General features: G+C 42.6%; 1 protein-coding gene across 1 annotated transcript in view; it reads left to right on the top strand.

Moving 5' to 3' along the window:
- Positions 1-125: 125 nt before the first annotated feature.
- cers3a (ceramide synthase 3a) overlaps positions 126-11,236 on the top strand; it is a 96,555-nt gene continuing 85,444 nt past the window's right edge. The window contains exon 1 of the mRNA XM_087981335.1: positions 126-400. The gene's annotated coding sequence lies outside the window, so the exon portion shown is untranslated. The remainder of the gene's footprint in view (positions 401-11,236) is intronic.

The following is an 11,236-nucleotide window of genomic DNA, read 5'->3' as shown; positions in this document are numbered from 1 at the left end:
GCATTCATTATTACAACATTCTCTGAGATTGTGGATCCGATTCGCACAGCAGGAAGAGCCCCGCCCTTTTATCAGCACAGCCTCTGACTGTGAGTTACACTTTGGTCGATCGACGCTTACAGGTAAGTTGTCGAAATCGTATGACTCACGTTTTTTTTAAATCTCCTGTCCTTCCAGCAGTTCACATCAGCAACTCAATTGGAGCTGTGTTAAGGCAGTCCACCCTTCAGGTGTTGTGGAGTGAAACAGTATTAACTCTAATAGAAGCTCCTGGAGTTAGCTGAACTGTACACGTGTGGCGAGCCTGGCTGGATACTCTTGTGTTCGAACAGTTCATGTTCGCTGTAGTCCTGCGACCTCTGACCCTGACTTAGAGAATTTTGAAAGCTACGTGTAAAAGGTGAGCTACATATTTGTAATTACAGTCTAAAATTAAGTCCATCTCTGTCTAAGTATCACTGCATTTCCTGAATGTTCTGTGTCGGCCCACAAACACGGTATGTACCCAATGACCGCTTACTCTAGACTCATTTTGTCCTCATAACCTGTGCAGAGGATTGGTTCAGTTCCAGTTCAGGATTCAAAACTTACTTCGAAGTGAACCAGTGTTTTTTAGTTTTCACGTCAAGGTAAAACTGCGCCCTTTAATCGGAGAGAAGGTGTTAATGTGTGAAGTAACGCAGTGATTTTGCAAGAATGAATGCAGTAACCAAACTCCAGTTCCGAGAGGTGAGGACTCTGTTGAGTTAGCAACAAGGAATGTAACTTAAATGGCTCACCAGCCCAGTTGTAAACTTGGGAAAGGAACTCGCTGGGATCCGCTGCGGAAAATTGTTGCATTCGAAAAAAACAATTCTTGAATTAGCCCCTGCTCCCTGAGCTGGCACATTGTTCAACAATAGCCAGTTTTTTTGCTTGTAATTCGTGTGAGTGTCCGAGTTGTTGTTTTCGGGGTTAGATTGGCCAACTTCATGGTGAGGAAGCGGGTTAATCTCGCTGTTTAACCTGAAAAACGGGTTTTGAAATTATAAACCGCTGTCAGATGTGTAACCCCTTGTGTGTGCGGAGCTCTCTTGTTTAAAGAGTGGTTCCAGGCCGCAATTTCTGTAAAGGCCTGGCACGTTGATTTCTAACTCCTTAACTTATCGATATAAGAGGTTTAAACTCCAAACTTCGTTACTGACGCTCCAACTGACCTTGTTTGGTTGGGGGTGGGGTGGAAACTTTCCATAGCAAGCTCGGTAAACATATAACAAAATCTAGGACAGGCAAGGACGTTTTTAAGAAAGCCTGAGCACCAGATCACTGTGGATTCGTATCGCCTGTCGGAATTCTAACGCTAGGAGAATCCTGTCCTCTAGTGACTTCTTAAGTGATCCCAGGACTTTCGGCATTCGCTCGGAGTCTAAACACTTGAAGTCATAGAATCTTACAGCAGGAGGTCGTTCGACACCCATCGTGTAGATACCGGCTCCGGAAAGAGTTATCCAGCTGGTCCCACTCTCCAGCCCTCTAACTCCTTCATTTTCAACTCTGCATCCAGCTTTCTTTTGAAACCTTCTATTGAGTACGCCTCCATCACACTCTTGGGCAGCTCCAGCCAAATCCTATCAACTTGAGTAAAGATGTCATCTTATCTCACTCCTTGTCTTGCCGGTAATCTTGAAATTATGATTCTCAGTTACTCAAAAACAGAATCACTTTTCAAAGTTTGTGATCAGATTTGTAGCTCGGGTGCTCATTGTTGTGGTTCTGTTCGCCGAGCTGGGAATTTGTGTTGCAGACGTTTCGTCCCCTGTCTAGGTGACATCCTCAGTGCTTGGGAGCCTCCTGTGAAGCGCTTCTGTGATGTTTATAGCGGCACTATAAATGCCGGAGGAAACATCACAGAAGCGCTTCACAGAAGGCTCCCAAGCACTGAGGATGTCACCTAGACAGGGAACGAAATGTCTGCAACACAAATTCCCAGCTCGGCGAACAGAACCACAACACACAATATCTTTCCTGACTGTCAAAATTGTTCATAGGTTTGAACACCTCCAATAAGGTTCACCTCTTGATCTTCTCTGCTGCAAGGAGTGTAAGGCAAATCTCTTTAATCTTTGCTTGTGTCTAAAATCCTTCATTCCTGGTATCCATTTAAGTAAATCTCCTTTGTATTTTCTCCAGAATTTTGACATATTTCCTTTAAATAAGGTATCCAAAATGGAACACTCCTCCAAATATGGTATAACCAATGATTTGTATGATGTGTAGCATCACTTCCCTACTTTAATACTCTTATACCTCTACTTTATAAGCCGCCTTAACAACTGTTTCAACTTGCCTGAGCACCTTCAGAGAATTATGCATGTGAACCCTGAAGTTCCTATGCTCATGTACTCCCCTCGAAGTTGAAACATTAAGTCTATACTGTTTCTGTTTCTTCTACCAAAATACATTTTCTCACATTTCTCTGCTTTGAAATTCATTTGGCAAGTGCATGCACGTTTGGGTAACTCTAAAGTCACTCAGCAGCATCCTCCATATTCAGTATTCTCCCGAGCTGAGTATCATCTGCAAATTTAGAGATTTTGCCCTCACCACCCATCTCTACATCACTTTATATAAAAAAGCTTCCAACACCGATCTCTAGAGAACATCACTTTCAACACATCTCCAGTCTGAGAAATACTGATCTACAACTACCACCATTCCCTATCTTTCTAATCCAGGCTGTCAAGGACCCATTAATCCAAAGAATTTCTAATTTACTAACCAACCTGCCATGTGGCATTGCATTAAATGTTTTCTGAAAGTCCAAATATACAACATGCACAGCATACCCTCATCCACTGCCTGTGTCTCTTCATCAAAGGACTCAATCAAATTTGTCAGATGTTATCTTTTCTTGACAAAACCCATGTTGATTATCTGGTAATAACTCTGTATATTTAACCTAATTTGGTATTATAGCCTCCATCAATTTTCCCACTGTTGATGTCAAGCTGACGGGTTTGTAGTTTCCTGGATTATCTTTTTTCCCTTTCTTAAACAATGATGTCACATTTGCAATCCTCCAGTCCCCTGGGTCTAATCCTCTTTTCAGGACAGAAAACATCTGTCAATAGGTCTGTGATTTTTCTCCCTTTTAACTCTTTCAGAAATCTAGGATGCGTTTCATCTGGGCCTGGTGACTTCTCTACCTTGAGTATTGCTAGCCTTTTTAGCACCTTTATCATTATACTGCTCAATTGCTCAACACCTACATTTCAACGAGGCCATTGTCACTGTATTCTAATTGGGTAAAGATAGAAGCAAAATATTTATTTAGTACGTAGAGTCACAGAAATGCACAGCACAGAATCAGTCCATGCTGACCAGATATCATAAATTAATCTCGTCTCATTTACAAGCATTTGGCTCATATTTAAAAGGCATCTGGATGGGTATGTTGCAATTGTACCAGCCTCCACCACTTCCTCTGGCAACTCATTCCATACATGCACCACCCTCTGCATGAAAACATTGCTCCTTGCATCCCTTTAAGTCTCATCTTAAACCTTTGCCTTTGGTTTTGGACTCTCCTGCCCTGAGGAAATAGGCTATTCATCCTATCCATGCCCCTCATGATTTTATAAATTTCTATAAGCTCACCCCTCAGCCTCTGATGCATGAGGGGAAGTAGCCCTCACCCATTCAGCCACTCTCTGCAGCTCAAACACTCCAATCCTAACAACGTCCTTTTCTCTGAACCCTCTCAAGTTTCACATCTGCAAACTTACTAGCCATACCTCCTATATTCACAGTCAAATAATTTACGTAAATGACTGACAAAAAGCAGTGGGCTCAGCATCGATTCTTGCAGCATACTGCTGGTCACGGTTGCCCAGTCCAAAAAGTAACCAGGCACCACTACCCTATCTAAGTGGCTACCTCTCCCTGTATTCCATGTGATCTAATCTTGCTAACCAGTCTATGATGTGGAACCTTGTTGAATGTCTTACTGAAGCCCACCAATCCGCCTTCACCAATCTCCTTCATCACTTTTTCAAAACATTCAATCAAGTTAGTGAGACATGATTTCCCACACTCAAATCTATAGTGACTGTCTCAAATCAGTCCTTGCCTTTCAAATACATGCAAATCCTGTGCCTCAGAATCCCCTCCAACAACGAACCCATCACTGACGTCATGCTCACCAATCTATAGCTTCCTGGCTTTTCCTACCACCTTTCTTAAATAATGGCACCACGTTAGGTAACCTCCAATCTTCATGCACCTCACCCATGGCTATTGATATAAATATCTCATCAAGGGTCCGTGCAATCACTTCCCACAAAGTTCCGCGGTAAACTTGATCAGGTCCTAGGGACTTTTCCACTTTGTGTTTTCAGACATCCAGCACTACGTCCTCTGTTAATGGAACCAAAACGAATAAACAAGAATTAAGCTACAGCCATGATGCAGATGCACAAATGGTTTACTGATTAGATTAGGTTCCCTACAGAGTGGAAACAGGTTCTTCCGCCCAACCAGTCCACACCGACCCTCTGAAGAGCAACCCACCCAGGCCCATTTCCCTCTGACTGTCTACCTCTGCAAGTTCTCTAGCTTCTCCACCTCTGACGCATCCTTTGTGATCCTCCTGGTAATCCAGAATCTGAAAGACTTTTCTTGTAGATCTCCCAATTTTTGCTCTCATTTTGCTGACTTGGGGGAGGATGTCAGTTACTCTAGTTACTCCTTCCCCTTTTGTCTCACTCCCATGGCTCCATCATGAGACAGAGACAAAAACAAAACTGCAGCTGCTGGAATCCGATGTAGACCGGCTGGAGGCTGGAAGTACACAACAAGCCAGGCAGCTTCAGGAGATAGAGCAGTCGATGTTTCAGGTGTAACCCTTCTTCAGGACCCATCATGAGATAGTCTGACAAAAGGTGAACAGTTTGCAGTAAGAAAAAATCCAAAGGTTTGAATTTCGGCTTGATTCTCCCAATCAGCTGTTTTGGCATAAGGTAGGCAAATATTTCTGGGGGAATGGCATTGAAGATGTTTACCTATTTCTCCATCTTTGACCCTGTTGCAGAAACGTAGTCTCATTACTCTTCTAGTCTCCCGAAGGGACAAGAAGAGACCATTCATGTCATACAGTCAACTGCAGCCTTTGAAGGGAGAGAGATTCAGATTCCTACTTCTTATGAACCAGGCCAAACCCCCTCAAAACATTTCAAGAAAATAACCTCGACCCTAACTTTGCTAGTTATTTTAAGCAGGTATAATGTGGATATTCCAGGACGGATGCAGTAGGTCGAACCAGTTAGTTTTAAACAAACAGAATTTATTTACAAGATTACGGAATGACACCCAAATAAAAGAGAACAAAATATAGAATAACTTCACCTATCTGAAACTCAACAGATTATCCGAATTTTATGATGCTGGTTCCCAATACTTGCAACAATTCCCGTAAACACCCTTTTACACAAAAGGTAAAATCACACACAGGGTCTTAGAGGAGACAGATGGAAGCCTCTTCATGTAGCTGTATTTTGGACCAGCAGCCTCAAAACTGTCTGACTGCTTTCAGTGAACAGCCAGAATGCTAAACCCAAACCAAATCAGAGAAAAGCTGAGCTGGGAGAACTGGCCACTCCCCTTTCATTGTACAAGTTTTTTTTAAACATAAGCCTTTTGCCTGAGGCAGTATCTGTTAGCTATAATTAACTTGGCCTTAAAGCCCATTGAAAGCCAGACCTTTCAGAATCACTGCTTTTATGACCACCCTGGGGAAAAAAAAACAAAGACACCATAACCTTGTTAAAGGAGCACCATCATCACACACTACTCTTTGAATGAAGAAGTGCTTCCTCAACACGCCTGAAATTGTCTGGTTCTAACACTGAGGTTGTGTCATTTTCTTCTGGACTCTCCTAGAGTACTGTCTTCATTTATTGTAACAAATGCTAATAATTTTAAACATCTTAGTGAGATCAATTCCTAGCCTTCCATGTTCCGGACAGCACAGCTGGAGGTCAAAGATTAGGATAATAGCTTCCCTTACAATGTGGATGCTGGCTATTTGGCCAATCAAGTCCACACTTGACCCTCTGAACAGCATCCAACCCCAAGCTAAACCCCCACCTTGTCCTGTAACCCTGCATTTCCCATGGCCATTCCACCTAGCCTGCACATCCCTGGACAGTGTGGGTGATTTAGTTTGGCCACTCCACCTAACTTGCACATCTTTTGATATGGAGGGAACAAAGAAACCTTGAAGGAGTGCAGTCCATACCATGGCATTAGGAAGCAAGGGAATGTATAGTGGGGAACTGCAAAGGAGGGTTTGTAGTTATAGAAGATTCTACAGTTTGGGGAGGAGTGGTTGCAAACAGACATTTCTATAATTGTCATTAAGTTCTGCTAACCATGTTGTCTCTCCAACAAGGGACATTGTGGAAAGAGACAGGGATGTATGCATTTGAATTGGGGTGTGGGCAGGAGAGCATTCCAGGCCAGGTAGATTCATCTCGGATCTTTATAAATAATGAGGAAGGTGTTGATTCAGAATGGAAGCGGGTGATATTCTCATCTGTGAAAGCCAATGTCCTAACCTGACTGACACCATTTAATTCAATTTGGTTTCTCAGCCTTTCTACCTCTCTCCCAAAATGCAGCCAGAGACCTTCATGTGGAAAAAAACACCACCTCATGGTGTACAGAAGAAGTCCTTTGTTTTTTTTTTGATACCTCCCTTCTCTACTAAGCTGCAGGGGCCAGTTATTCAGTTGGCTCGTTTGCAATTCAGAATTATGCCAACAGTGCAGATTCATTTCCTGCACCAGCTGGAACCTGGACTCTGACCATGAAGAATGCTCCTCAACCTTTTCCTCGTGTGAGGCATGGTGACCCTCTGGTTAAACCATCAGGAGAGTCGATGAAGGATTTATATCTGAAACATTGTCTAACCTGCTCCTCAGATGCTGCCTGACCTGCTGTGCTTTTCCAGTGCCACACTTTTCAACTCTCTTTCTTCACCCAAAGTCTGTTAATTTGTCAGATTTGCTAGAGTTAATGCAACTTGTAACATTAACTCTTTCAGAATCATTATTTTAGACAATATGGATGCCTGCACCTGAACTTTGCATGAGCTCCTTACTTCTTAGCATTCAGTAAAACTGTTCAACTCCTTGTGTATTTTCATGACTCCTTTATTTATATCTGTGAGTAGATTTTCAAGTATAGAGCTCTTTAGCCTTGTACCCCAAACCTCCCTCTTCACATGTTCACTCTAGACTAGTGACTTCGTTAAGTGAGCAGTTACATCATCTTTACCCAATTTATATGAATTTTAATATACTGCATTCCAAATCCCCCACCACCTCTCAGAGAGGCACCTCTTGGAATTAGTCTATACTTGATGTGTTTGAAATAAATTTGAATGACTTCTACATAAAATGCTTTCATTTTTAAAGATGCCTTGGCCATCAGCTGCTGGTGTAGTGCAACATAAAAATGTACCATTTAGCATATGCTTCCTGGTGAGAATATGTCAGCATGATGTAGTTTCTGTGTGTCTCCACCCAGTCCTCCTTGTGATTCTGAATACTGACTTAGCTTCTGTTTAACCTTGCTGCTGGACTCAGCCCAGGATGGCACCTGCTATTTACCTTGTGATTGGATTTGAATTATGTTTGTCTTATTCATAATCAGCTTAGTTGTAGTTGCTTTAAAACCTGTACTATGAATCAAAGTTCAAACTGCACTGCATACAGGAACTTTGGTACTTTTTTTTACTCCTAACAACTGAAGCAGTTTCTGACAGCACAGTGATGTGTGAATTTGGTGCAATGTGAACAAGACCCACAGAACTTTTTAAACTATTCATTCATGGGGTATGGACATCATTGGCTAGGTCAGCGGTTTTGCCACCCTTAATTATGCTAAAGGTGATGGTCGAAAGTTCAAAGAATCTGACCCAACAAAACAGAACGGCAATATCTTTCAGAATCAGGATGACGTGTGATTTGGAGGGGGATCTTGGAGATGATGTACCACTGTATCTGCTGCCCTTGTCCTTTTAGATGGTAGAGGTCACATGTCTGGAAGGTAATGTCAAAGGATTTTTGAGTTCCTGCAGTGCAGCTTGTAGATGTTAGACATTGCTGCCACTGTGCCATTGGACGAAGTAAATGTTTAAGGTGGCAGTGATGAGAATGTTGACCAGGTTGATGGCTTTGTCATGAATAGTGTTGACATTCTTCAATCTTATTGGAATTTATGGTCAGATTTTGCATGGTGCAAATGTCACTTGCTCCCTGTCACCAGATGTTTTGTTTTATTGTGTTATGTCTCAGTCATGTATCTTTTTAAGAATGCAGCATGTCTTTGAGAGGCATGCTTATGAAGTCACATAGCATGGGACCTGAGGATATGAAAATCTTGGGCGGCCTCCTAAATCTGATCACTTGAAGGGAATCACACTTGTCGAAGTCGGCTCATCTCTTGTGACTGAAGAGCCTGATACTTGCCCCAGATATGTGTCTGTGACTGTGAATTGCACATAATAATCTTAGTAATAAATAATTTGAATCTTTTGAAACCATTATCCCCACAGTTTGCCAGAGATGACATAACTTTTGACACATCAGGTTAATAATGTATGAGGCAAAACTCACAAAAGTATAGGTCTAAATGGTGCTGCGCTCTGTTCAATTGACAGCAAGAATCGTGAATTTTGATCTTTTTAATTTGATCTCAGTGATGTTGTCACTGGCTGGCCAGCATTTAGTGCCTGTCCTGGTTACCACTGAGAAAGTGGTAGTGGTGAACTGCTTTCTTGAACCACTGCAGTTCATGAGCTGTTGCAAGGCCCATAATGTCTTAGAGGGGGAATTCGAGGATTTTGACACAGTGATAGTGAAGGAGTAGCAATATATTTCCAAGTCAGAATGGTGACTGGCTACCTCGTTTTTACCTTGGAGGGAAACCTGCAGATTGTGGTGTTTCTCTTGTCTCTGTGGATGATTGTTGTCATAGAAGGTGCTGTTTTAAAAAATTCTCAAGGTCAGGTTCGTAGGAGAGTAGTCTGACACAGAACAAACGACCAAGAGGCGAGTCTGCTAGAATATGAGCATTTTATTCCCCGCAGCGTCGCCACAACCAGGTCTCATACTTACAATGGGTCTGGCTTATACTCACTCTACATGTTACCGGAACTGGGAGCCGTCAGTTCTCGTAGAGCGGTTGCCAACAACCCACGCTCGGCGGTTAAACGTAACCCCGGAGCAGACTCTCCGAACTGGAGACTTTTCCAGCTGATATACTCTTTTCCAGATATAAACATTCATGTGAACAGCAGAGCAAGGCTAAAAAACACATTCCATTCTGGTTACATACAGATAAGAAGATTCACACGGGGAGGTGTGTAATAAGATTCACACGGGACTAAGCAACACCTCCATTCCGGTTAGATTCACACATGTATTGGGACATAATTTTTAACCGTTTCACCACATTCCACTGCTTGGCCCAATACATGTGTTACATTATGATTCACACATGTATTGGGACATAATTTTACACCACAGGTGCTGACTAAAGATGTTAGAATTTCTGCATTGCATTGTGTAGACAATACACATTGCTTCTACTGAGCACCTGTAATGGAGGGAATGGATGATTGTGGACATGTCAGTCAAGCAGATTGCTGTATCCTGTATGGTGTCAAGCTACTTGAGTGTTAAAGTTGCACTAATCCAAGGAAGTGGCTCATATTCCATCAAGCTGTGACTTGTGCCTTGTAGATACTGGACAGGCTTTGGGGAGACAGGAAGTGAGTTACTGTTGAAACTTTATTGCTGGAACAGCACAGCAGGTCAGGCAGCATCCAGGGAACAGGAGATTCGACGTTTCGGGCACAGGCCCTTCTTCGGCCTGTGCCCGAAACGTCGAATCTCCTGTTCCCTGGATGCTGCCTAACCTGCTGTGCTGTTCCAGCAATAAAGTTTCAACTTTGATCTCCAGCATCTGCAGACCTCACTTTCTCCAGGAAGTGAGTTACCCAGCCTCTAGCTTGTTCTTACAGCCAGTATTTATGTGGCAAGTCGAATTGGGTTTCTGTTCAAAGGGAACCCCCGAGGCATTCACTTTTTTCTTCTTTTGGGCCATCCAGTTTCATTTCTTAGGTAAGATTTTAGAGTCCATTGTTAAAAATAAAATTGAGGAGTATTTGGAAGTGCATGGTAAAATGGAGTTGAGTCAGCTTGGTTTTGCTAAGGGAAAGTCATGCCCAACAAATTTTAGAATTCTTTTAAGGAGGTAAAGAGCAAGTCAGACAAGGGAGAGCCAGTGGACATGATGTATTTGGATTCCCAGAAAGCCTTTTAACAAAGTTCCATGTAGGAGACTGCTAAATAAGATAAGAGCCCATCATGGGAAGGGCAAGGTACTGGCATTGAGAGAGAATTAGCTGACTGACAGAAGGCAGAGAGTAGGGACAAAGAGGTCTTTTTCTGGCAGCCGGTGAAAAGTGGAGTTCTGCAGGTGTTGGTGATGGGATCACTACTATTCAAGTTATCCAGAACTGAAGGAATTGTTACTAAGTTTGCAGATGGCACAAAGTTAGGTGGAGGAATTGGTTGTATTCGGGGAGCGGAGAGGCTACAGAAGGACTTGGACTGGCCAAAGCATTGGCAGATGGAATAGAATGCGGGAAAGTGAGAGGTTATGCACCTTGGTAGGAAAAATAGAAGCATAGACTATTTTCTGAATGAGAAAAGGCTTTGGAAATCTGTAGAACAAAAGGACTTGGGAGTTCTAGTCCAGGATTCTCATGGGATTAACATGCAGTTTCAGATTGCAGTTAGGAAGGCATTTCAACAGAGCTAGAAGACAAATTCAGGACGTACTGCTGAAGCTGTGTAAGGCTTTGGTCAGGCTGCATTTCAAACAAATGTTTTGTAAGCTGTCATGGGCCTTGTGTCTCGAATGGTAGAATATAAAACATCGTACAACGTAGTACGGCCCCTTCGGCCCTTGATGTACCGCTGATCTTTTATCCTACTCTAAGTTCAGACTAAAATACACACCATTCATTATACTATTTTCTGTGTGCCTATTCAAGAGTTGCTAAAATATCCCTAATGTATCTGATTCTACTACCGCTGTTGGTAGTGCATTCCACGCACCCACTACTCTGTGTAAAGAAACTACCTCTGACATTTCCCCAGAACCTTCCTCCAATCACCTTAAAATT

The sequence above is a fragment of the Chiloscyllium plagiosum genome, unplaced genomic scaffold (assembly GCF_037043375.1).
Source record: "Chiloscyllium plagiosum isolate Xiang-an unplaced genomic scaffold, Cpla_swu_hap1 HiC_scaffold_39, whole genome shotgun sequence".
NCBI lineage: Eukaryota > Metazoa > Chordata > Chondrichthyes > Orectolobiformes > Hemiscylliidae > Chiloscyllium > Chiloscyllium plagiosum.
This window is presented reverse-complemented; position numbering and strand designations above follow the sequence as displayed.